The sequence below is a fragment of the Lissotriton helveticus genome, chromosome 2_1 (genome assembly GCF_964261635.1).
Source record: "Lissotriton helveticus chromosome 2_1, aLisHel1.1, whole genome shotgun sequence".
NCBI lineage: Eukaryota > Metazoa > Chordata > Amphibia > Caudata > Salamandridae > Lissotriton > Lissotriton helveticus.
Genome location: NC_136059.1, coordinates 778,861,827 through 778,888,939, shown reverse-complemented (window position 1 = coordinate 778,888,939; position 27,113 = coordinate 778,861,827). Strand labels below are relative to the sequence as shown.

The 27,113-nt window shown below is 39.7% G+C and overlaps 2 long non-coding RNA genes across 2 annotated transcripts in view; one reads left to right on the top strand and one right to left on the bottom strand.

The window, feature by feature from the left end:
- The window catches only part of LOC144819501 (uncharacterized), a 191,844-nt gene extending 186,299 nt beyond the window's left edge, over positions 1–5,545 (bottom strand). The window contains exon 1 of the long non-coding RNA XR_013607412.1: positions 5,420–5,545. This is a non-coding gene — a long non-coding RNA (uncharacterized LOC144819501). The remainder of the gene's footprint in view (positions 1–5,419) is intronic.
- A 77-nt stretch (positions 5,546–5,622) lies between these two features.
- LOC144819499 (uncharacterized) overlaps positions 5,623–27,113 on the top strand; it is a 203,520-nt gene continuing 182,029 nt past the window's right edge. The window contains exon 1 of the long non-coding RNA XR_013607411.1: positions 5,623–5,749. This is a non-coding gene — a long non-coding RNA (uncharacterized LOC144819499). The remainder of the gene's footprint in view (positions 5,750–27,113) is intronic.

The following is a 27,113-nucleotide window of genomic DNA, read 5'->3' as shown; positions in this document are numbered from 1 at the left end:
CAATTCAAAGCATTGGTCTTGGCCTTTAGGGCCCTTAATGGCCGTGGCCCTGCTTATCTTAGAAATAGGCTTAAGCCCGTTCAGTCAACCCGAGCTCTCAGTTCTAATCATCTTTGCCTCCTCTACTCCCCTCGCTTTCGCCGGTCTAGAACGGGGGTAGAGCCTTTGCTGTGGTGACTGAAAAACTGTGGAACAGCCTTCCAATGGGCCTACGGCTGATTACATCTGAAACACTGTTTCGAAGCAATTTGAAAACCTGGCTGTTTTCCAAACTCTAACCGCTCCTGACCTTCCCATTGCTTTTGTCCGTAGCGCCGGGACACCCCCGTTGGGGGTAGCCGCACGCTTTACAAGCTTCAAAATAAATCCATACTAATATTATAAAGAGATCCCAAAACTTTGAGGAGGGCAATCTCAGTAACCACAGCACCAATCACAACACCCAATACAGCGTTGGAAAGGGCAGTTGCAGCAGAAGGACATAGGCTATGCAGCCGGCCACCATATATTGTTTTCTTTTGTGCAGAGTTTTATATAGCGCGAACTTGACCCGAACTGAATCAGGTATCAGAGCGCTTTACATAGCACCAGTTACGTTACATGAGGACACACATTCATTTTTGTTAGGCGCGGGGAGATTAAGTGATTTGCCCAGAATCACAGTATGTTTGGCGTTGTTACAAAGACTCGAACCCAGATCCCCAGGTCGGAGGTCTAGCGCCTTAGCCGTTAGGCCAACTCCTCTATACATTTAAAAGGTAAAGGAACCGTGCCAGCAAAGTAGTCCCTTGTGGGCGTGTCTGCGTTGTGCTGTGGGCGTGGACTGGGGGCGTGACTAATGCTGGGGGCGTGTGGTATGACCATCACATCGTGGGCTGTGGGCATGTGCCGGGGGCGTGACAAATGCTGGGGGCGTGACAAACGCTGGGGGCATGTGTCCGCCCTTCATGACATGAGAGTCATACATACAAGCACCAATTACGTTGCTGCGCAGCATCAAAGGGCACGCGGGGGGCGTGACACGCTGGGGGCGTGAGAAATGCTGGGGGCGTGTGTCCGGCCTTCATGCCATGTGAACGCAATTGCGCCGCATCAAGGGGCACGCTGGGGGCGTGAGAAACGCTGGGGGCGTGTGCTACGTTCCGCCCTTCATGCCATGTGGGTCGTACATTAATCAGAAGATCGTCTGCTGTGGCCGTGTGCTGGGGGCATGACAAACGAGTTCACCTAGAGGCCTGGTAAGTAACGTTACTGCAGCCTTTCCTGCGTGCTGTTACTGAACTCTCTCATTCAACGAAATTACACACGCCTGCTACCATCAACCAGGGCTCTAGCCGCGCTCAGGCGGCGGATCAGTACACAAATTACACGCACCTGATAACATCAACCAGGGCTGCAGCTGGGCCTCACGCGGGGGAACACGCGCCTGCTAACATCAAACAGGCCTGCATCTGGGCCTCAAGCAGGGGAACACGCAAATGAGCGTGTCTGCGGGGACAATTACTGCAGCCTCTCCTACTCGCTGTCACTCAACTCTCTCATTAAACGGATTTACCCGCGGCTGATAACCCTCTCATTCAATGACATTACACGTGCCTACTAACATCAACCAGGGTTGTAGCCGGGCTCAGGCGGCGGATCACTACACCAATTACACGCGCCTGCTAACATGAACCAGGGCTGCAGCTGGGCCTTCTCTGTCCCTATTCTAATGAAACAAAACATTTTGTCTACCGCGAGATTTTAAAATAAATTGCCCTTGACAAATACACACATTACACACATTCTATTTCATACCCGGACAATGTTGGGATGGGCTGCTAGTAAATAAATAAATAGAAACAAGGGAGCTTGCTGACCACCTGCTAAATCCTAGAAGGCAAAAATCAATCAGTAACTGGCTTCTCTCCTAAGCAATAGCCAAACTTGTCAAAGTGTCAGTATGATCAGGTACAGGCATTGGACGCTCCATAAAGATGTCATGAACTTTGTCACTCTGTCTCGTGTGTTTCTCTTTCTCATCAAACCAATGGTAAAGGATCTACCCATTTTAGGTGTGTCGAAGCACATACTTTAGACAGCTTTGCTTTAAACGCACTCTTTCTTGTCTCCACTGTGTCCACTGCTTATGGATGGTAGACACAATATACGCTGAGCAACACCCCCAGCGCTTTCTGATCCAGCCACATAAATGGCCCCTGAAGTGTGTGCCATTGTCTGAAAGTTGGTTGGTTGACACTACAAATCATGGTATTAATTCTTTCAGAAAGCATTTAGACAATGTTATTGCATCATGTGGTCTAATTATGCATCCACCCATTAGGAAAATAGGCAAACTATCACCAGCATGTACCTACATTTATTGCAAGGAGGCATCTTGATGATATCCATCTGTAAGTGTTGAAATTGTCACTGGAACAGAAGAGTCCTTGTTCTGTGGGTCACCTATTTCCTGCATTGTGTATGTACTACATTCTCTGCATGTCTTGCACAATCTATCAGCTGTTGAGGAATCCTTTATGGTACTGATATCTAATGTTCCCATCTCTGCCAACTTGTGACATTTAATGAAACAGTTAAACAATCAAGGGTAAGACCTTATCTGACAATGCTACTTTTCCACATACACACATCTACAGTCCTTTCTCATTGTGTATGCATCTTCCCCTTTTCCATCATTCTTTCTCTTATGCATTCACTGTAAGATGTAATTGAGCTGGATTAGGTCACAATGAACTGGTATTTTTCTCGTTTGTTAATAAAGACTGTAGGAAAACACTGTTGCAGACCATGTTGGATTTTTTGGTGCTCTATCTGCTTTATCATTGCCTATTAACACATAATCATTTTTCCTAGTGTAAGCAGCCCACTTCACTACTGCCACTTGGTACAGTAAGAGCAGAGCTAGCAGAAGGTCCTTTATTTGTTTACCATTCTTTATTGTCTGCTCTGTCATAGTGAGATCCAAGTTGTTCCCATAATTGTCAGACATCATGCACTACACCGAAAGAATACTAGATGTCTTTATATATGTTTACTCTTCTGCTATGTGCAATGTGTCAAGCTCTTGTTAACACTCTCAGTTCTGCAGGTTTTGCTGAGGTTATACTGGGAATTCTACACTCGCTGAGCAGTGCATCCTACATATTCCCATTGCAAAGGACCTAAGGAATCTTGTAAACAGGAACCATTAAGAAATAAATCAACTTGTACATCAGATAAAGCAGTGTCTCTCCAATCTGGTCTACATTTTGTTACATGTTTTAATACTACAACACAAACATGATCATCTTTCATTGCTTCACATTCAATAGGCAGAAAGGTGGCATGGTTCAATACATCGCACTTTTTAATTATCATATTTGGTGCTAATACAACCAAGTCATATTGTGTTAATCTTGCATTCATAAAATGCTGTGTCTTTGCCAAAAATACACCAATGCTATGCGGTACAAAAATAGTTAAATGATGTTGCAAAACTGCACTGTCATACTGCTCCACAGCAACTACTGCTCCTGACGTGGTTCACAAACAAGATGGCACTGTAGAAGTTAAAGAGTCTAAAAGAAGGGAATAGTATGCTACAGGGGGATGTTGAGACCCATGTGTTTGCATTCTTACACTAGGATGCACCCTTTCCTCTTGTGAGTAAATAAGAAGAAAATGTCTTGTAATCAGTAATGCTTTGGGGCTCTTTTAGTTCTAGGGATGCTTATTCACAGCCATTGTTCCAGAGAATAGGTTCAGGGACTACATGCAAGAGTTTTGCAATCAATAAAAATTGATTGCAAAATGACTGGCAATAGCCAGTCATTACAAAAAATATTTTAATTTCCGTTGTGTTTTTGGAAGTAGGTAGTTAAAAATAGCTGCTACTCCATTAAGGAATAATTTCCAATAGCCTTTACTTAATATGTAGCCCAGATAAGTCACTTTATTGGCAGTACTGCAATTCCTTAGGGATAACTTTGCCTTGGTGTCCTAGGAGAAGAAATAGGGTAATAGTTTCTTCCATGCAAGCCTACATTGAGGGAGATGTGAGGAAAATATCATCATCATACTGCACAAGCATGCTTTCATATGACAATTCTAGTGCATTTAAATCTTTTTATAAAGCTTGTGAGAAAATTACAGGCATGGAATCCATTTTATTTCAAGTTCCATTTTGCGACACTCAGTAGGTTCAAGCCTCCAGAAGGTACAAAGGCGCGTTGGCCTTTAAGTGACTTTGAACTGTCTGCACTTTTGCAGTAACCACAAGGCCTTGAGAAATGACCAAGTCGCAAGTGTACAAGTCAAACCGTTTCAATGCATCACTTGCTGATTTCATAAAAGAATGCCTATATATAGCTAAGGACCTTGGATCATATTAGCAAGAACCCTATGTAAAATTATCGCCGTTTTATCGACTGTTTCCGGCCGATAAAACGGCGATAATTTTACGCAGGGTTTTTGCTAATATGCCCCCTTATTCTGATCGATCAATGGATAAATGAGTGGAAAACTTCTACTGTTTCACCTAGCAACTGCCTCTCATTGCCTGTTTATAAGATGCACAATATGTACTGTAATCTATAAATAACCATGTAATCTTCTGTATTTTTAGCTGGTCCACATTGCCACTTGGTTCCTCGGCAGCTGTTAAATAAAAAGATATGTAAGAACTATCACTGCCTGATGTCTTTTAATAATTTCAGACTTCCTCAAAGGAGACTCTGTATACTCTGGAAGTAACCTTGTATAACAATTTTATTTATTTTGAAAGTGAAATGAAAAGAGGTACTGTCTGTCTTGGTGCAATATTGTAGAGAAAAATGCTTAGCTTAGTTATATTACCAGTAGCAGTGGGTGGTGTAAGAGATGATATGGCAGCAGGATTTGGCACTACTGGGAAGCTGGAGACAAGGACCCCTTCTGTTTTTTCGAATTGGTACTGCAAGGGCTCCCTGTTATTTCCTTAAGCACTTCCTGTCGGCAAAGGCCTTGTATTACTGGGATTATACATTCATCAATTTCTGCAGATACCCTGTACCCTGGTATCCTCTGCGTATTGGCCTCACTTGTTAATGTTGTGGTGACAGGCGAAATCCCTAATATAGTGTCTACTTCATTTTCCCCACTCGCCCCAATTCCAAATGGGACTATTACAACTAAATCAGGAGGAATAGATTGATATAAACGGAGTTTGAGGAATGATGGCGCCCTTGCTAAAAAATTGAGGAGTGCGAGACAAATCTAAAAGAATTGCCCGTTGACGAATGCATCACAAACAACTTTGACGATCCAAAGGACAGCTGCGCCAGGGATACTAAAACAAGAGATAAGAAACACGAAGCGTCGCTCGACCTTTAAACAAATAGCTATTCCGGCTGGAGTAAGCTTGAATTAAAGAGGTACAGATGGGGAACTGTTTGCTGACCCGTTGTGTAAGACTGATCTGCCGTCTGTGAAATTGGGACTTGGTTGGACGCTGGCCTGGGTTGGTCTTCTTGCCGCCTGCTGCCTCACTGCCTCTTGTCATCGTGTTGCAAGGCCGCCGAGCGTAGGACAGGACCACAACTCCCATCATCCCATGCGCCCCGCGCCTCTTCAAACCGCGCCAGGAGCCGCATAAAATCGTCATAAGCCCCGCCTCGGGCAAAGGGCGGGCCGTCCACGGCCGTCAAAGGCCTGCACAGGCTGGGCTGGGCCATCCCCTTAACATTCTTGATGAGACACTGACAGACTGTCCAACCCGGGTACGAACTAAGTAAGGTGACATTACACGTTATTTTGACAAAAGCTTGAAACTGTAAAATTGTTTAATAGTCCATGTTAATCATCTTACCTAAGGGTTGTAATACAAAGCACTAAGTGTTAGATCAAATTTTGTGGTAGCAAAAATGAGCCCCGGGAAGAAAACCTCAGTGGGAGGGTCTGTCCAAGGGACCTTGGATTTATTTATAAGTAGGGCGGCGAGTGCCCTAGAACGTGAAATTGCCCTCACGGAAAGCCGCCTATCCATAGAGCTCCTGTATAATAAGCGCTCGTCGTTGGGCCTCACACAACATACTATCACCCCCCCAAATACATTTATAGATACGGTCTCCCTGGAAGATATCGGCATTCCGCCACAATTACTAGACCATAGTGCTCCTATCAACACCAGTAGGGTGTCTGTAATGATTCGTATGTTGAGAGCCCTGTGCTTGCTAATACTAATACCGATACAAACCCCAAGTCAACCACCATGTCAAGCATTCAAAATTCACCGGGTCCTTTACAAACTAACAAAAGGAAGCGAGGGGGAAATAGGCAAAAGGGTAGGTGCGCTAAGTCCTCTAAAAAGGTACTCACAGTTATAAGCCCTCTTAAAGATTCCGTCACAAATTTACCTCAGGCAAAATCCCCTGCCCCTGATGTTGACTCAAAATTATTTGGAAACATCGAACATTTAATTAGATCTCTTATATTGCCCCTACTGGAGCGGGTGAAACAATATATGAACAGCTAGGGAGTTTGGAGGAGGAGATTAAACTAAACACTAAAGCTCTACATGAATTGACAGCTATTAAAGCAAAACCCATTTTACAAAAGCAAATCTCTGATGGGCAAAACATTAGTCAGGGAGCAGGGAATGGCATCATACCATAGACCCAGCCACCCCACACATCTCCCCCCAAACAAAATAGTACACACCCAAAAACTGGAGAAGGGAGGGAAGAACAAATAAAGAAGCTGATTAATAGTGCACCAAATAGCAAACCTGGGAAACCACAAGCAAGGCATTTTTCGCAGAGTAGACTTACCACCTGAATCATCTGCCTACATTACAGTCCTTACTGGAGTCCCAAAATTACCAGATGGTATGAAAGAAGGGTATCGTGCACTCAAAAACAAGGTTGTCCACTGGCTCATACATAATAGGCCTTTACCGCTCAACATAAATGGAGAGATTTTATATGTCAGGAGATTGGGTTTGGTGGGCCAGAGGCCAAAAGATGTATCAGGGGATGTGGTTGTTGTAAACTTCAGGGATCGTACGGCTCCCGAGTACTTAAAAGATTGGTACTTGGAGAGTGGAAGGGGAGGAATATCTACCAAGGACCTAACATACTTCTACCCCCAATATCAGATGATTAACACACAAGTCCCAAGGCCTCATCCCGAAAGGGGGGTACGAGTTCCAGGATCTGATGTTTTTACATCAAACTACTTTGCTTCACTGTCTGGACTAGAAGGGGTGAATTGACACACAAAAAGGACAGTTGGGAAAAAACAAGTGCCTGGAGGATCTGACTCACTAATCATGATGAAGGGAATTCATAACTGGGCCAATAAAACCCCTAGGAATGAAAGAACAGGGGGAGAAGGGAACAGAATTGATGTTCAACACAGTACGATACAAGTAGACACTGGGGGGCTTTAGGCTCAGATAACAATTCTAGAATAGAACACAGAATAAATCATTCTGCACCCACTAGGGCGAAAGCCATTTCCAGGAATGCCCACATAGGGAGGCATCCAATTACTAATGAGTCCTCCAGGAAAAATGAAATGGCCCAACTATTGGTGTCCTGGAACATAGCAGGTCTAAAGAATAAAATGGAATCTCCGGAGTGGTCAACCTTCATTGATAAGTATACTGTAATAATACTCCAGGAGACCTGGCAGATGCCACCCCAGTTTAGGCAGGGTTATCTGAATTTCTTTATACCGGCAATACAAAATAAAAGAGGCAGGCCCATGGGCGGCCTGACCACCTGGATAAAGCAGGATGGAAAGTATAAAATTAAACAAATAAATTCAAATTGCGGAGACATCCTTATTGTAAAACTAGAATCTCCTGTTTCTAGAGATTTAATTCTTTTTAACGTCTACGCCCGGGGTAAACCAGGAGGCAAACCATCCGAGACATTCACTCCGCTGGGCCTACACCTGGATACATTCAATGGCAAGGCAAACCTATTGGTAGTCGGTGATTTTAATTGTTCATTTGAGCCTTTGGATCAATTTGATATTGAACTAACTAAGGCTGAAGACCGTAGTTGGCAGATCCCTGAATTAACTATCCCCCCAATAAAAAGGTGGACACAGGTTGCCCTTCAGCTCAAAGCCCTAACTCTAGAACAGGGCCTCAGAGCAGTAAATGGCAGGTCAAATGCAGATAAAGAGGGAAGACCTACCTTTGACAATGGATCGAGCACCAGTCGGATAGACTACATCCTAGTTAATTTAGAATATTGGTCATCAATATGTGATATGACCATTATAAAAAGAATAGAGAGTGATCACGACCCTCTCAGTTTAGAGTTAGTACTATCTAAGGCTAAAATAGATACAGCTTGTCCGGTTAATATAGATATTTTTCCAACAAATGCCACTAGAAGACTAAAATGGGCTGAGTGTCTTCTAAAACAGGAATATATTACCGAAATGGACAAGCTAGTAGCAAGTGCATCTGCAGATCTGGAGGGATGCACTTCTGATGAAGATTTCAAGTCCAAGGTTGTTCCAATACACACCACACTTTTTATAAATCTTAGCGAATATTTTATTAAAAAAGTAACTGGACCACGACGACAGGATAGAAATAGGCCAGAATCCTGGTATGGAAAAAGCTGCAGGGCTGCATATAAGACATTAGCTGCAGCGATTAGGTCGAAAAATAGAGACTCTATACAAGAGGCTAGACGAAATTACAAAATGACCCAGCAGAAAGCTAAAAAATCTTGGGATGAAAAATACTAGGAAGAACTTTTTGAAGCCAGTAAAATGAGAAACATGGCAAGTTTTTGGGACTTAGTCAAATGGGGTAAAGGGTGTCACAGGGCCCATCCGCAAAATTTTGTTGCACCTGAAGTTTGGGTATCGCACTTCAGGACTCAGTTTGCACATACGGATTGGGAAAAAGGGGTTAGTAGAGATATCTCCCCCAACTGTGTAACTACTACTCCATTGCAATTTAGCCTGAAAGACGTTGAGTATGCTCTGACCACTATCCCCAAAGGAAGAGCCCCGGGGCCGGACATGATACCAGCGGATCTCTTCCTGCACGGCAGAGAGGTATGGGCACCGTATATCCAGCTACTAGCAAATGCCATTGCTAAAGGCTCCCCAATTCCAGATATCTGGAAGGGAGCCGAAATAATCCCGATTTTTAAAAAGGGAGACCGTGCAGACCCTGCAAACTATAGGCCAATTAGCCTTATAGCCTGTATTCAGAAGGTGGTGGCCAGGCTTGTGCTTTTTAGGATTCAGAGTTGGATTGAAGATGCGGAGATTATGTCGCCATTGCAAGCGAGTTTTCGCCCTTTTACGAGCACTGTGGACCAGGTCTTCAGATTTGCCACTATTTACTGGAAATGGGTAGTTTTAGGGGGAGGTACACTCTATGCAGCCTTTGTCGATTTGAAATCGGCTTTTGATTTAGTGCCCCGCACCAGGCTGTGGAGGGTACTCCAGGAGCAAGGTATGCCATTGGAACTTCTAGCCCTCTTAGTAAATTTTCACGAAAACAACTATGCACAGGTCAGATGGGGGGAGTCTGGCCAGGTCACTGACAAATTTCGTACTGAGAGAGGAGTAAGACAAGGATGTGTCTTGGCACCGACATTGTTTACACTTTATATCAACAGGGTTATTGAATAATTCAAAGATTCACCTACTGATGCCCCTAAGTTAAATGGAGTCCCAATACCCCTGCTGATGTTTGCCGACGACACTCTTTTAATTTCCAAAACACAACAAGGGCTCCAGAAAGCAATAGGGTGTTTTGAGGCCTTTTGCACAGATCACGGCTTAACCATCAATGTATCAAAAACAAAATTTATGGTTATGCATAGATATAAGACTGTGAAAGGAAGGGTGTTAATGAATGGAGAGCTCCTTGAACAGACCCAGTGTTTCAGCTATTTAGGAATTACTTTGGGATCTTGGATTGGAATGGAAACCACACTTGAATTATTTAACTACCAAACATGCACAGTTGGCAGGAGTGCTCCTAAGAGAAATCCTCACCCACACAACCAATAGCTCCGGCCCTAAAAATATATGACACAGTTATGGGGGGTGTTTAACATCTCGGCCCTGACAAAAGCTCAGAATAAGTTTATGAGGGGCCTGGTAAGGCTTCCTTTATCCACACCATTGATACCTCTTTACCTAGATCTGGGCTGTCAGAGAATTCAGGATGTTGCACGCTTTAGATCGGTCTCATATTGGCGGAGGATCTGGGCAACCCCTGAACTTTCTCACTACGCTCAAGCCCTGTTAGAAACCAGAGATTTAGACAAAGGGAACAGAATACCCTGGTTCAGGGAAGTGAGGTTGATCTATAAAGCAATGGGATTGGGGGATCATTGGGACAATCCATTACAAAATCCATTCCCATCACGCAAAACCCTAAAAGAGCTCTACTGGGCCATGGTAACTCAAAAGAGACTTCCAAACATGTACTGCCCCATCAAAAACAAGGGACGTTTTGGAGCATAAACATACACCGGTCTATGAATTATACTGGGATGTTATTACTATCCCAGAAGACAGGAAATTGTTCCATCAGTACAGGGTAGGAACTCTCCCAATTAACACAGTTACTAGCAAATGGACAACAAATAACAACGATGTCCTTTGCCCCTTCTGCAACTTGCAACCAGAAAGTATGGCTCATGTCCTCTTTTTATGTCCTGAGATCAAACTTCCTCGCTCCAAATGGCTGAGACCAATATGCATTGAGAAAGGCATCAAAAGAGGTACTGAAGCACTTAGGATATTAAGAACTGATGGCTCTGAAAGCCTGGTAATCGCCGTGGCGCAATTTTTAAAATGGATGTGGGTAATTCGCAGGATTAAATTAAAATTACTGAACACTCCATCAGTTTAATCTTGTTTTAAAATGTTTAATTGTAAATAATTGGAAATGTAATGTTCCAGGTTTTATAAAATATATTGTTTTAACTAAAAGTGTATGGAACAATCAATGGACTGAATCAATGTAGTAGTGTAAATGAGAAAATCACTTAGATTCTGCAAAACTAGTAGATGAAATAATTAGCCCCTGTTCCACAATGGTTCTGATGCTCTGATTTTAATTTTACCTCTGTTGTGTTTTTATATATATATGTCGTCTTTCATGACTTCCAGTCGAAATAAAGACTTATTTGAATTGAATTGATTGATATATTTAGCAGGCTCTTTAGTGCTTGTCAAACAGTGACAATGTCTTGATTTCCAAATAGACGCCATGTTAGATACAATAAATGAAACAGAATCATTTGCATAATAAATCTGTCTTGGGAAAATTTCACAGGACAATTTCTACTAAGTAGAAAAGGGTGTTTATCTGTCAAAGAACCTAAAGTGTAAATTAGTATTCCAGTGATAGTTTCTATTCCTTCAGTGTTTTCAATCCAACTATCTTCACAGTTTGACCAGAGAGGGGTGCATAGAGCACATCCTGTTTCGTTAGGAGGACATATCAGCTCCTATGTCAACCAGACAGACCTCTTTTATTATCACCTTCCCTTTCACAAAGGGCCCCTTCTGGTTAACTGGGAGTGCCAATGCGATCATGAAGTCTTCTGCTTTTGTGCACCCTTAGTAATTTGATTGTAATGTGGTGATGGTGGTCATGAAAATTTGACTTGCGGTTGAAGGTGTGGTGAATAATAACTGGAGGTGTGAACTTGCTGGTTCAAAGACAGCATTGGGACATTCATTTCATCAGTAACCCAGTTGACCACATCGAAAGCAAACACTGTTTGATGGTACCTATCTACCTTTACCTATACCCCTTCCTCTGTTTTCTTGGACCCTACCTCTATCTCCCTGTGGTGTACTACATAATTGTGTCACCATCAATTTGTGCTTAGCACCTTTTAGGCTTCATTTCTACATGTTACTTGTGGTAATGGGAACAATATCTTGCTCCCAGGAATACCTTATCCGTCGGTTCTTGAGGCCAACAACTCAACACTCTGTGAGTATTTTGGGTTGGGCAAATGCCTTAATAAAACCGGGTCTTATATTCTCAATATGTTCTTTAATGGCATTATTTTCCTAATATATGTACACAAACTTGTACATACTACCAGCTCTGCCCGTTGTGGTAGGACTTATCGCAATAGGCATCTTTTTATTAATTCCTTTACCCTACTTGCAACTTCCTTTTCCATTCTGTGCTCGCCTTCTCTAGCCCCTTCTGTTTTTTCTCTTGGTCTTTTTTCCTGTTTAATTAATTTGATAATTTCATGATATTTATCAAGGTTCAAAAAGTTCTATATCTGTTTAATGCTATAATGTAACTAATTTAATAGATCTTTCTTTTACATAGTATCCTTTTTGTCTTCTGTATATATCTTATGGCAATATCACTTTTAGCAAAACCAAAGTGGATGATGGACGGACTGTTGAACATTGCAAGCCCTCACCTCCAGTCAACTGATCTGGGTTTAATCCATCATCAATATCACTTTAATCCATTGCTCTATTGGTCTTGGACATACTTTGCACAATTTGTATATTCCAGCCAGGCTTTTATCAGACTTTGAGTCAATGTTCCCCTCCAAGTAATCCCTGTTACAATTATATTCAATGAATTCAGATATTTTTTCTGTTTTGACAAATGTATTAGTTCCCTAGCTCATTTTGTTTCATTAACTTTTATTTGTGACCTTAATGTGCCACGCGCCCCATTGGTAATTTTATTGTATTTGTTTGTCTCCCTGCATTATTATTTCTTTTTATTATAAAGTGGTGAACGGGTAGATAATATGTGTTACATTGGGAGTCTTCTTGTTTCTCTTCTTCTGTACCTGGTGTACTGGACCCAAACTGGAAGGATATGTACTCAGTGTTTATAATTTATTTTTCCACTATACATCCCTTATTATTTCAGTATATCTTTCTTTACCTTTTCAGTTGATTCTCTACTTTTCCCTTTACTTAACTTGTTGTATTCAGATCTTGAGCTGCTGAATCCCACTCATTAAATGCTTCGCACTGTGCTGGTCTCACTTTATTTCCTCTAATTGATGTTGATTGGCGCAAATAATGTAACTTTAGCATTTCAAATGTAATTCAGAAGGGAATTGTAAATTAACATGTACTGATGTTATTTTATGCCAGTCCTTTATCCATGAGCATGTCAACATTCCAAGATTTTTTAACATTTCAGAAGCTGATAATCGCTTTAGAGGCACTAGCTGGCTTTATTAAAAAATTTAGCATTGAGATCTCCCATCCTATTTCTTTCCTTATCTTACTTACAGGGTTCTCATACTCTCAGTCTATCTCTCTCTACAATGTGACACAAAAGAGGTTCCTCATGTACCATCAGGGCTTGTCGCACTGGTCGATCAATACATGCTTTTTAAAGGAAAGTGAGGCTTAACCATAACTGACTTGGAGCAGGGTCGTGACTGGTTTGCGTATGGCTGGGTGCAATTTTAGGTGGCATGGCGTGCAAAATAACGATGTACTCGTATAAGACCTAAATAATTACTGGTGGCTACTGGTGGCTAAGAATAATTCAAGCATTCCGCCCATCACCTTTTTGTATACTCCAGAATATTTTAAAGTGCGCAGGAAAATGTCAGCAAAATCTCTTCAAAGACTTAAGACTATTGAAAAACTTTACCAGCTTTGACTTTTGCTTCAGAACCAGCATCTACTTAAGCTGCAGACATGCATACCAAAATGTCTTCAGCTGCATTTATTTCAAGGTCAACAAACTGGACCCCATACATTTGACTCTCTCCGAGTTTACTTTCTCATGCCACAGTACATAACTTTATATAACTGCTAACTTTTGAGATTTTAATCTTGCTAAACTATTTTTGTTGCTCATTGCACTTGCCTCTCTATTTTCTTATGCTACAATTACATTCTTGTTAATTAGTTCATTAATATATGTTTGTTTGCTTGCTGTGTCTAGAACCTGGCCCTTGGGCATGTGTTTGATCACTGAAAATAATAAATAATGCATTACATTATCATTTCTATCAGCAAAGTTAATGAAGGAGGCAGTTTATCATCCATGATGCTTCACCTTTTTTGTTTAATATGCAATCCCTGTTTCCCAAAATCCACCTTTTGAACTTGAGCAACACCCTGCTCTGAAATGGGCATCACAGCAATCAGTGCAGTGTTTTATCATGGATCTAAAATAGCAACACATGTTTTTGTTAGAGTCCTCTGTCTTAGTGTTTAATCTGCTATTTTGCTTTTAAGTTTATTAATAAGATTTAGGCCAATTCGACATCATTATCTGTTAGATCAGTTTCCATCCCTCACCTTTGATCCTTCATCACATGAATAAAAGAGCTATCGGGGAAAAGTCTGTCCCTTCTTAATATAACCTGCTAATGGGTCAAGGTGAATTAAAAAAAGGCTGTTGTTGGACCTGGCCCTTTTTGGTTAAAGTTCCCTAAACTTTTTCCCTCCCTCCAGACCTTTTTTCTGACATGGTGTTGCCAACTTAGATGCTTTGGGCACTTTGCCACTGCTGATCAGTGTCAAAGGGCAAGTGCTCCCTGTAGAAAGTGGTATGGTAATTAGTTGTCCATAATTTGTATGTTTGCCTTACTAGTAGAGTCTCTAGTAAAGTGCACTATGTGTGCCAGTGCTGGTAATGCAAATGCTACTCATGGGCCTGCAGCACCAATTGTGCCATCCACACAAGTATCCCTAAAGAGAGGACTCAGGCCTGCCACTGCAGTGCCTGCACGCAGTTTGCTAATTGCCATGTTGTCCTGACAAGTGCACCCACTTGCCAGGCCTTACCCTTCCCTTTGTATGCATATCAGACACCCCTATGGTAGGCCCAAGGTGCCCCCTGGGCAGGGTGCTGTGTATGTGAAAGGAAGCACATGTACTGAGGTGTGTACCATGTCCTGACAGTGAAACACTCTCCATTCAGTTTTTCACTGTAGCAAGGCCATCTTGCCCATAGGACAGAATGGGGAAGGATGTGTAATATGTTTCCAGCCTATCTTCCCATAGGCTTAAGATGGAGAGGTGAAGTTTAGTGTGCCTGAACTCTCAATTTCATACATCTTTTTGTGAAGGTGGTTTTTGCATTGTGTGTTTAGAAACCGCTCTTTCAGAAGTGACTGGTTTCTTTGTTCTAACAATTCTGTGTGTCTCTGCCTGGTTGTGGATTGACCATCTGGATTTGAATGTGATAGGCTCTGGGGAATGTCTTGACACAGGGGAGGAAGTGAGACAGCAACAGGCTGACCTGCATCTGGAGTGTAAGGGGGAGGAGTAGCCCCCGGAGGTGAAGAGGTCTGGGCTACTGCCATAAAACAATGGCTACATCTCCTGCTGAGCGATTGAGGATCCAAACCCCCACTAATCAAAGGAAGAAGGTGTCATTGGCAGGTAGACACCCACAACTGGTTTGGACAGGGGTCAGTGCCCCCCTGAACACAAAGACGTCAAAGACATTTAGGGGTATAACTATGAGAGCTGAAACCCCTGGACTTTGCAATGAAAAGGATTGAAACTACTTTGTGGTCAAGAGGAACCTCTGCCAAGGTAGAACAGCTTCAGAGACTGAAGCGAAGGACGGACCCTTGCTGTGTGTTCTGGGTCTGGCGTGCCGTTTGCTGATTTAACTAAGGAGAGGCTAAGGGACTTCGCTGCGTGCTGTGCCCCCTGCTTGAAAGGACTTTGCTGTTTGCTGTGTCCTGAAGTAACTTGTCCCCAAGGGTCCGAGGAGACCTGGCTCCCTGTTGTGGAAACTCAGGAACATAAAAGTTTCCAAGTGTGTCTCAGGGATGCTGTGTGCGTTTGCTTTTTGCAGCCTGAGACCTTCGTAAGAACTGCCCCATGATCGTGTGCACCCGGAGTCCAAGTGAGTCTCAGCGATGCTGTGTGTGTGTCCTTTGTGCAGCCTGAGACCTTCGTGAGGATTTCCCCATGATCGTGTGCACCCGGAGTCCAAGTGAGTCTCAGCGATGCTTTGTGCTTCGTGCAGCCTGAGACCTTAGTGAGGATTGCCCCATGATCGTGTGCACCCGGAGTCCAAGTGAGTCTCAGCGATGCTTTGTGCTTCGTGCAGCCTGAGACCTTCGTGAGGATTGCCCTGTGACCGTGTGCACCCGGAGCTCAAATGAGTCTCAGCGACGCTATGTGGGTGTGCCCTGTTGCAGTCTGAGACCTTCATGAGAAATTGCCCTGTGACTGTGTGCCCCGGAGCAGTCTTGTTCTCTGCTTCGATCGACAATGTGACCAGAAGTGCTGTGATCGCCATTGTCATCAAGCCCAAGCCTGCCTTTGCCAAGGGGAGACCTCAAACCATCACCGTCGGGGGTCCTAGTTCCACTGCCCAAGATCAATGAATTCGCATCGGAGGCCTAAACCGCGAGGAGAGGAGAGTGAGATTGAACCCCCCCAGATAATGCTCAGCGGGCGTGCGTGTGTTACCACGTGGGGCGGGGTGCGGGCTACGAGAGAAACGCTCTCAGTCTTTCCCATCTTTGCAGCACGAGCCTCCGCTCAAGTCCGTATCGAGACCCGTACTTGCGGAGGAGTGGAAGTACCGGGGCCGGAGTGTGGAGCAGCACTTTGTTTTCCATCATAACCGTGTTGGGGGTATATTTTCTCAGTAGCTGATCGAGAGTCAGTAAGAGTGGCATAGAGACCGTCCAGAGCACCGGGATCAATGCCGGAGTACATTATTTTTGCATTACTAACTGCCTGATTATTGCATTACAAATTGCTTTATTTTTGCATTACAAACTGCCTGATTGTTGCATTACGAACTGCATTATTTTTGCATTACGAACTGCCAGATTGTTGCATTATGAATTGCATTATTTTTGCAATACGAACTGCCTGATTGTTGCATTACGAACTGCATTATTTTTATATTACGAAGTGCCTGATTCTTGCATTACGAACTGCATAGCATTTCATTAGGACTGCATTGGATTACTGAGAATTGCTCATTAATACTACAAGAACCTACAAGGGCTTGCTGGCCTAATAACCAGCAGGGTGAAATATTACAGATACGCATATGTTGGATTTTGATTGTGTGGTCTCATCGTATATCTTTTTTTTATAAACATATAATTGTTTTTTTATGAAACTCGTGTCTAGTTTATTTGTGGTGTTATCACTGGATTACTGAGAGCGTGATTGCAAATACTTTCCACATTTACCTTAGCTATAAGCCTGGCTGCTCGTGCCAAGCTACCGAGGGGTAAGCAGGGGCTATCTGAGAAGGTGCCCTTCTTTTCCCTGACTTAGAAGCAAGGGTCCCTATTTGGACTAAGATACCTACCTCAGCCAACTAAAGATCCCCAGTTTTAACAGCTGTTCTGTTCAAATACTCTGTAAGGGAATGCTGAAAGTTTTGCACCTTAGGGTTGCCTAACATGCAGTTAAATAATTGTAATCCTCGAAAAAGCAAATGCATCTAGCGATATATGTGCTAGTTAGTCTTGATGATTAATTAAAAAAAAACTTTAAAACAATACTTGAAAGATAGGTTTTCAAGTAAGGATATATTAAAATCATTTGTTAACTTTAAAATCTGAAGCATCCTAGTCACTCATTTGTACCTGTTTCTCCTTCTTATATTCATCTTTGGCTTTGTAGGGGTTGAAGGGTTGTTGAAACAAGTAGAGGGAGGAGTTCCATCAAGCTAGAACCTCCTGTAGAAGGGAATGGAGGAAATGGGCATTAGCAAGTTGTAACTTCCTTAACTCTTTCTGGGCTGCAAAGGAATGAGTGATACATCCAGAAATTTTGCAACAGATGTATATTACCTGAGAACTAGTTCTTTACTTTGGAAAATGTCATGTACAACTATGATTCTGTCAATGTCCAACACACAATCACCCCAGAAGAAACAGCCACCACTAAGAAGTTCATCTAGTGAGGGGCCCAATTGGACCCGTGTCAACACCACGCCTACTCCAGAGGATTGCCAACCTTCAGTGCTTTGCTCACACCCTCACTGAACACCTTCACCACTTCAGCGACATATCCTATAGCTGAAGAAATCCTCTACGAACTCTTCAAAGCTCACCACTACAGCCCAATATCCATGCCACCATTCCCTGCCAAGGTCTTAGAGAAAATCATCAACAGAAGCCTCACGAATACTTCAACCAGCAACAACTCCTCAACACACTCAGTCTGGTTTCAGACCCAACCAGTGCAAACTGCCTGCCTTGACCTTGCCATTTTTAAGTGATCTGGGCTGAAGAGAATGGATTTGTGCTGTGTATCCTTGCTTCCATGTTGCAGAGTGCCGGACAACTAGTCCATGCGCTCTGATTCAAGATGGTGGCTACCACTAGAACCACTTCCTGGTTCCCATCGGTCTGAGAAGGCTTATTTTGGCAGAAGTGGAATCAGGAAGTGAGTTATTTGGTCCTGAAGAAAAGCCACTGGGAATGGCTTGAAGCAAGTAGACCTGTAGAAGGAAGGGTTATGACATCCATGTTTTCTAACTCTCTTCCCCGTTTTGTAACCATACCGTCTGGAGGACATAATAAAACATTGGTCTCCTACCAGGAAAATATTTTTCAAATGCTCTTAAAAAACCCTCCTACTCCTATTCTATCACCATCTAGAGTATACCATTCAGTGCTCCTGCGTATTACGTAGTGGAACAGGAGGAACCCTATGATGAGAATGCCACTGAGGGGCAACACTGGGGGGGGGGGGGTGTGAGGATTATATTGAAAATCCCTGCACTTTTTCTCACCCAACAGGAGGTTTAGCACTACCAAGAGGGGCTCTGTTTTCTTGAGACATATGCAGCTAGGAGGACAAGCGCCTCTGGGATACACCTCTTATCTCTCCCTTCTTTTGATATAGCCTTGACAGAAAGCAACTATGGGAGTAACTTATCAATATTATAAATAGCATGCACCTAAGAGAAGATTATTCCAATACCACGAGCAATTCAGACTTTAACGACAGTGACACAGCAGACACAAGATCTAACAGCTCCAAATCTAATACAGGCAACAGTGAAGATTGCTCGGGTAGAAGGGGACACAGCAAGGAGACACTGTTTTGATATAGACAAGGGAGAGGATGGGGCCCATAAAATAGCCCACCAATTAACCCATTACCAAACTACTGTGGTCCACCACAACCCCCGAGATGCATCCACCTCCTTTTGAACAATTAAATCCACCTGGTGACCCGCTCCACTTTAACAGCATAACCAACAATGCCCTTTTTTTATATGGACTGGGATTACCACACACCTAGGAATGTAGTTATGTATCGCTGCAAATGGGCACTGTCAATTAATTTTTGGGAGTTTGAGAGGACCCTCATTCTACAGAACCATGGGAAATACTTTTACGCCGAGTATTGCTGACTTCTATGTGTACCACCTAGATACCCATACAATGCTCTGTCCCAATAACCCCTTCTTGAACCAAATACAACCCCAGGAGCGGTATATTGATGACGTCCTGGTCATATGGGAAGTCAATGAGGTGACATCTAGGAACTTCCTGAGCAGGTTGAATACACAAAATGAATACCTTAAGTTCACACACACTATAAGCAAGAATGAACTATTGTTTCTTGATATTAACACAATTGTAGACCAGGGCAACCTAAAAACTACCACACATGAGAAACCAATGGCCAAACACTGCATGGTACTCCATGACAGTTTCCATCCATGACACATGAGGAAGAACCTTCCCTTCAGCCAATTTTTGAGGTTGAGAAGAAACTGCTTGGATATACGTGATCATAAGACACACGCAGTGGGTTTAGCAACTAAGCTGAAGGCCAGAAACTATCCGGCCAGAATAGTGGCGAAGGCAATGAAATGGTCTTGCAACAATAACAGGGAGGCCTTGTTGAATCATGTCCCACAGAAGAAAAAGGAGAACAGAACATTTTATATTACAACACTCAATGTAGCATCCAACAGAGTTACCAAGATCATTAATGCATTGGTGGATCTGGAATACCACCCCCTAAAACTACCTCAAACCATGTTTTCCCATAGGTCAGGCAAAAGTCTGAGGGATTCCCTAGTGCATATATGCCTCCAAAAAACAACCATGTACACCAGACCAATGCAGGGGATACTGCCACAAGTAGTTGGTCACTATCAATGCTGTGGGTGTAATGTGTGCTACCTAACGAAGATTACTAAATCAGTTATTTTCAATAACAATACAACATGGGAACTGAGAAACCTGACTAACTGCAACACAAAGAGTAGTGCACATGATTACCTGCCAGTGTAACCTACATTACATCAGAATGACCACTGGTAAGGTGAAAGCCAGAATAAGGGAACACCGTAGCAACATCTGGTGTGGTTGATCAACAACTAAGATGTTTACCCACTACACTGAGATGAAACATACGGTTACAGACTACCATTGGTGGTTCTGGAAGACATATACGAGACAGCAAATTGCTAAACAAGATTCTTTGAGAGAGAGCAAAGATGAGTTTTCAAACTCAGTTCCCACAATGTGGGCCTTAATGACAACATCCCGTGGGGCCAATTCATGGAATAACACATAAGGCATTGCATCACAAAACCTTGAGGTACCTAGCAGGGTAACTAGTAGTATCGAGTGGTAACAGATCTACCAGGAGTTCTGATGATCTTCTACTTAAACCACAAGGTTTCTCCAAGAAGAAAACATATAATTGTACCTTCTCAGGAATGGCTCCCAGAATTTGGAACGCCTTAACCCCAGAAACAAGACTTAATCCGTCCGCTTTTTTTAAAAAAAAAGACGTGAAATCGATACTCATGTCTAAATTCACTTGAACTTTTTGCTGTACAGTCCTGGAAATATATATTAACCTCTAACCAGTAGTGTATTTTCATAATTCTGTGTTTGTATATGTATATGTCATCCAGCTATATTTGCCTTGTAAACCGCTCTGAAACCTGCAAGGGTCTTGTTCGCACTATACAAAACCGTCAAAATAAAAAATAAAAATAAGGCACCTTTATAATACCTAAGTCCCTTTGTACTTTTTGCATTCTTCTTTTAGAGGCTTTTTATGTGAGTTTTTGAGATATTGTGAAGTGTTCTCATGGCACTGGCTCAAAACCATAGCGGCCTCCAGTCTGCCCTCCACAGCCTCTGCAAAAAAAACTTTTCATCACCTTTTAGTTTAAATTTTTTTGCCAATATCTGGGAAGCATTTCAGAGATTTTGTTTTTTCATTCGATTAACTATCATTATTAATTTCATATTGTATTTTTGTTAGATTCACCTTATTTTCTAGCCATTGTGTCCGCAAGCAACAGTGGGCATCTCTCAGATGAGGAAACTCCTCACTTGTAGCCCTTCTTAACCCAATGGGAACCAGGAAGTGGTCCATCTGGAGCCTCCATCTTAAATTAGAGTTTGTGGACTATTTGTTTGGCGCTCTGCCACATGAAAGCGAAGATGCGCAGCACATGCACTCGCTCTTCAGACCTGATCACTTACAAATGGCACAAGGGGGCAAGGAAGGTATATTCAGGGGTATAAAGCAGGAATATCGACGGGATAATATCGACTAGCATAAATATCGAGGTAAGAATATCGACTGTAAAAAATATCGTTGTAGTAAATATCGTTGTTGTAAATATCGTTTTTGTAGAATGACAAAAATATCGTCAAAATAAAATATCGTTGAATAGAATATCGTTTAGAGAAATATCGTTGAATATAATATCGACAAAATAATTGAATGTGTAATATAAGTGTAGAAAAATTTGTTTTATGTTTAAATATTATTAATTAAATGTTTATTTTTATTATTATAGGGATAAAAATTTAATTTTTTTTAATATTAGTAAATATTTTAGGAGCGGGTTATTGGTATTATAGGGGATAAGGGTGGGTAGTAATTTAAAAAAGTAGTGTAAATAATATGTATATAATGGTAAAAAATTAGAAAAATGTTAATTCAAATTTTTTTCAATGGCGAAATTTTAAATTTAATTTAAATTACTGAATTATTGATTGAATTGTTATTTTTTAAAGATTTAGTAGCGGGTTGTTGGTGATATAGGGGATAAGGGTGGGTAGTATATTAAAATATGTTTGATAAAATTTTAATTAAATTAAAATAAATTATAAATTGAAATACGAAAATGTATTTAATTTATTTGAAATTGAATGTATTATATAATAATTTGGTAATTAAGTGTTATATTTTTTATATAGTGTTTAATAAAAAAATCTATAAATAATACGAAATTAGAAATTTCAATATTTAAATTTCTAAATTGAAATTTTAAATTTTAAATTTTTTATTTCAAATTTGAAATTTGAAATGTTACATTTATTTTTTACATTATATTATTATAAGTCAAGTGTGTAATATTTTATGTTTGTGTATTTGTTATAATATATGCTAAGAATGAGTCAAAATACAAATATACAAAGTTTGGGTTACATTTTTAAAAATTTTAAAACTTTTTTAAAATTGTTAAAAAATTTAGATTTTTGAAATTTTAAATTTTGGTTAAAAAATTTGGTATTGTTATGTTCAAAATAAAATATTGTGTGATTGTAATTTAATAGTCTATTTTGTAGTATAATAGATAAGAGTGGTTATTAATATATATAGTGATATTTATGTGTTATAATATCACAAATATTATTGTTTCCTGTCCAGCACTTTACCTGACTTATGTAGGATTGGAGTTAGAATAATTCTTTATTATGGTTTCTTGTCCAGCACTTTACCTGACTTATGTAGGATTGGAGTTAAAATTGTGATTTATTTTTGCTTACTGTTAAGTATTTTCTATGTGTTATGTTTTATATTTTATAAAAAAAGAAATTACATTTTTTAATTTTTGTATATTTTACTATTATTATGATATATAATTTTGCTATATTTTTTTAATTATAAACAAATATGATTCTTTTGTACATTTTTACATATATATCACAAGTGTCAACATTTATTAAGTACAATGGTAATATAGTTTTGGACACTTTTTTTATTCATACTTTTCAGTTGTTGATGCAAACATTTTCATATTTTTTAATACACTTTTTTCAAATATTTGTTTACATTCTACATTGCAATTTTTATCATATATACATTGTTATATTACATTAATTACTATATTAAATTTAAAATTTTTAAATTAAAATTTAATATGTTAATTAATTTACATGTAATTGTATTTTTCTACAGTATGTACATAAAATTGTGTTCAGTGTTATACATATAAAAAAATTAACAATCAAAAACATATTTTTAATATACTATAATTATTTAATATATAATTATATTAAAAATATTATTGTATATTTTACATTAATCAAAAGGTTCTTTACAAACAATAATACATTTATTACAATACATGGAAAAAATAATGCTATTCATCTCTATTTTTGTTTAAATTATGGGGATTTAGTCCTATTTTAGTTTTTATTGTGCTGCCATTTTAATTTTTGAACTTCACTTTTTTGTCTATCTACATCGTTGTTTGGGTCAATTCAGAAAACGGAACCTCGCGGTTGGGAGCTGCTTCGTGTTGGTGAATGTAAGTTTATTTTACATTATTTTTAACTACATTTTAAGACATTATAGAGCTAGTTGTATTGTGTAAGTGTTGGTATGTGTTGTACTTTACAGTTTATGTGAAAAATACGTGTTATTTAAGGTCTTTATTGATAACGTACTTTGTAAGATATTTATTATGAAATTAAGGTTTATGTATTGTGTAAATGAATTAATTTAGGGGTTTTCTTATGTTTTATATGTTATGTTTAGGCTTAGTGGCTTTCGTATTTATTATGGGTGAGTTTTGTTTGTATTTATTTACAGGTGTTCGTTTTGGTGAGCTGAGGGATTTTATCGCGTAATTTTGGTTAAATACAGCTAAATGTTTAACTACATTTCTTGATTTTTCGGGGTTTTGGAGCGTTTTTATCGTCATTATTTTTCTCGTTTTTTTATGGTTCCGTTCTCGAGAGGATTGCTACGTGGGACCCTTATAAAACAGTTGTTTTTTTCCATTTTGTGGGGATTTTTTTAAACCATGTGGATTTATTTATGTTCTATTCGTCTTGAAACCATCTTTTTGGAACACATTCTGCAGCTGCACAACACTTAAGTTATTATTATATTTTAGATTGGGGTGGATTGAGCTATATTGTGCAATTTTGTTTAATGTCGTTTTATTATGTCTTGTAATAATAGATTACATTTATTTTTACATGACATAATGTAACTACAATAAATAAAAAGGTTTGTTTTATTTATTGTTTGAAATGTTTTTATGTGTTGCTTGTTAAAGGATAGATTTTGCTATTAGTTCTAAGTATTCAATACCTTCAATACTTGGGTACATTCTGACTTTTTGCTGTAGGTATTCGTACATATTTAATGTTTGTTTACTTAGTTTAGGGCCGATTTTAGATAGAGATTGCTCTATTCTTAGTTCTTGGTAGCTTTGCTCTTTTTTGATGCTTTGGATTAGTTTATGAAGTGTGGGTTGTGTTCTTCCTATTGTGGCTTGGAAGGCATTATGCCATCCTTCGACCGCGTTGTTGGTTTTGGCTTTCTGTGCCATAGTACTAGCATACACATTCCACCATGGAATTTGGAATTTAGGTTGTCTGCGGTGGCCCGAACGATGTAATCTTCCCACCCAGGTATCTTCAAAATAGTCTAAGACGGGAGTTAATTTTGTCTCATTGGTGCGGTAGAAAGGGCTGTCAAGTAGTAAATTGTAATAGTTAGCAACTTCTGTTGTTGGTACAAATGCCAATGCTATTAACTTTTTAATCTGATAAGCAAAGTTACTGTTTGTTGAATATTCAATGCTTAAAGTAGATTTTTGTAAGTGCCTCCATATACTTTGGTTGTAGTGATAATAACACCCTTGTATTGATGTGTGAGGATATATTTTAAGTATAGCTTGAATCATGGCTATTTCAAAGTCTATTATTATTCTTTGTGGATAGTAATTATCAGTAAATTCTTTGATAGTTGTTAACATTTCTACGTAGGTAGCATTTGTTTTATTTGGCAGCAGTGTATAAATTAAAGGGATATTTGTTTCTTGGTACTCACCATGGATGGTGTAAAGTTGATAGAAAGGTTTGGGACATACTTTAAAAGTTCCGTCCATCATCCAGGTTTCACACGATTTTAGTTTTTGCAAATTGCTATTTGTTGCAAAAAGTAAAATTCTTTTATCATGACTGTGGTTATCATACATTAAGAATTTATCTTCATTGTGTGTAATAGTATATTCAGGATAAATTATAATGTCTTGAAAAGTTTTAGGTGCTGGTGGAGTTGGATCAGAAGCTCGTTTTGTTTTTGCAATTAATCTTTTCAAGTTGGGTATTGAAGGTAACTGTCCTGTGACATGTTCTGGCACCTTGCTTAAAACATTTTTCAAAATAGTGGTGCTTGTTTCTTGTGAGCCTGTACTAGCTTCTCTCAATGTCTCTAGTGCTTCTCTTACTTCGACTTCTGTTACATTGGGTGGGTGGTTATGCTCATGTACATTTACAACATTGTTATCAACAGTCTGTGCTCTACCATAGCATGCAGTTGAGTAATATTTACTACATTTCCAATAAGTTTTATTCCCTTTGATTCTTTCTTGGGTGTAGGTGTAACCCATGTAGCTCAGCATAATTTTCCCTTTTTGAGAAGTAATAAAAGTAGCTCCTGTTGCCATGTCTAAGGTAGATCTGTGAAGACATATATATTTTTTTTAGTAAAAGTGATAAACATTTCTTGACATGTGTACGTTAAAAGGAAAAACTGCAAAAACTTACTTCCAATGTTGTTTTCCTGCTAATTATATGTTTTCTGTTCTTATATGTAGATTTTCACTCTTTAATGTTCTGTAGTTGTGGTAAAGAATAATACAAAAAAAGAATTAGTTTTATAGTTGTTTGTTTTTACTTTCTGATTATTAATAGACACAGTGGGTATACTTACTTAATGTAGTAGAAGATGTTGTTAGTTTAGTTGTAGATTGGTAGTAGGGGTATTTTTAGGGTTCAGGGTCAGTTTTCAGTTTTTGGGTAAAGGGGTATTTTTAGGGTTCAGGGTCAGTTTTCAGTTTTTGGGTAAAGGGGTATTTTTAGGCTTCAGGGTCAGTTTTCAGTTTTTGGGTAAAGGGGTATTTTTAGGGTTCAGGGTCAGTTTTCAGTTTTTGGGTAAAGGGGTATTTTTAGGGTTCAGGGTCAGTTTTCTGTTTTTGGGTAAAGGGGTATTTTTAGGGTTCAGGGTCAGTTTTCAGTTTTTGGGTAAAGGGGTATTTTTAGGCTTCAGGGTCAGTTTTCAGTTTTTGGGTAAAGGGGTATTTTTAGGGTTCAGGGTCAGTTTTCAGTGTTTGGGTAAAGGGCTATTTTTAGGCTTCAGGGTCAGTTTTCTGTTTTTGGGTAAAGGGGTATTTTTAGGGTTCAGGGTCAGTTGTCAGTTTTTGGGTAAAGGGCTATTTTTAGGCTTCAGGGTCAGTTTTATGTTTTTGGGTAAAGGGGTATTTTTAGTGTTCAGGGTCAGTTTTCAGTTTTTGGGTAAAGGGGTATTTTTAGGGTTCTGGGTAAAGGGGTATTTTTAGGGTTCAGGGTCAGTTTTCAGTTTTTGGGTAAAGGGGTATTTTTAGGGTTCCGGGTCAGTTTTATGTTTTTGGGTAAAGGGGTATTTTTAGGGTTCAGGGTCAGTTTTGAGTTTTTGGGGTACAGGGGTACAGGATAGAAAAAAATAAAATTATATATAAATAAAAAAAAAAAATGAAATGATTTTATATTAAATTAATTTACAATTTATTTTTTTCAATTAATTTATATTAACAAAATTAATATATACTTACCAATACTTACGTTGTAATGGTATGCGATGTAAAGGTACCTGCGTTGTAAAAACATGCGTTGTAAATTCATGCGTTGTATTAGTATTTGTGTTGTAAAAATTTCGTTGCAAAGGTATGTGTTGTAAAAGTATGCGTTGTAACGTCATACATCCTTTATATTACTAATGTATCTTTTTATTATTATATATAAATAAAACATACATAGTGTATATACATATATGTTAGAAAAGCTTATTTTTATTTTTTATTATTATGAAAAAGTGAATAATAGAAGGGTAATGTGTATATAAGGTTATAAAGAAAATGACGATATTTTTTG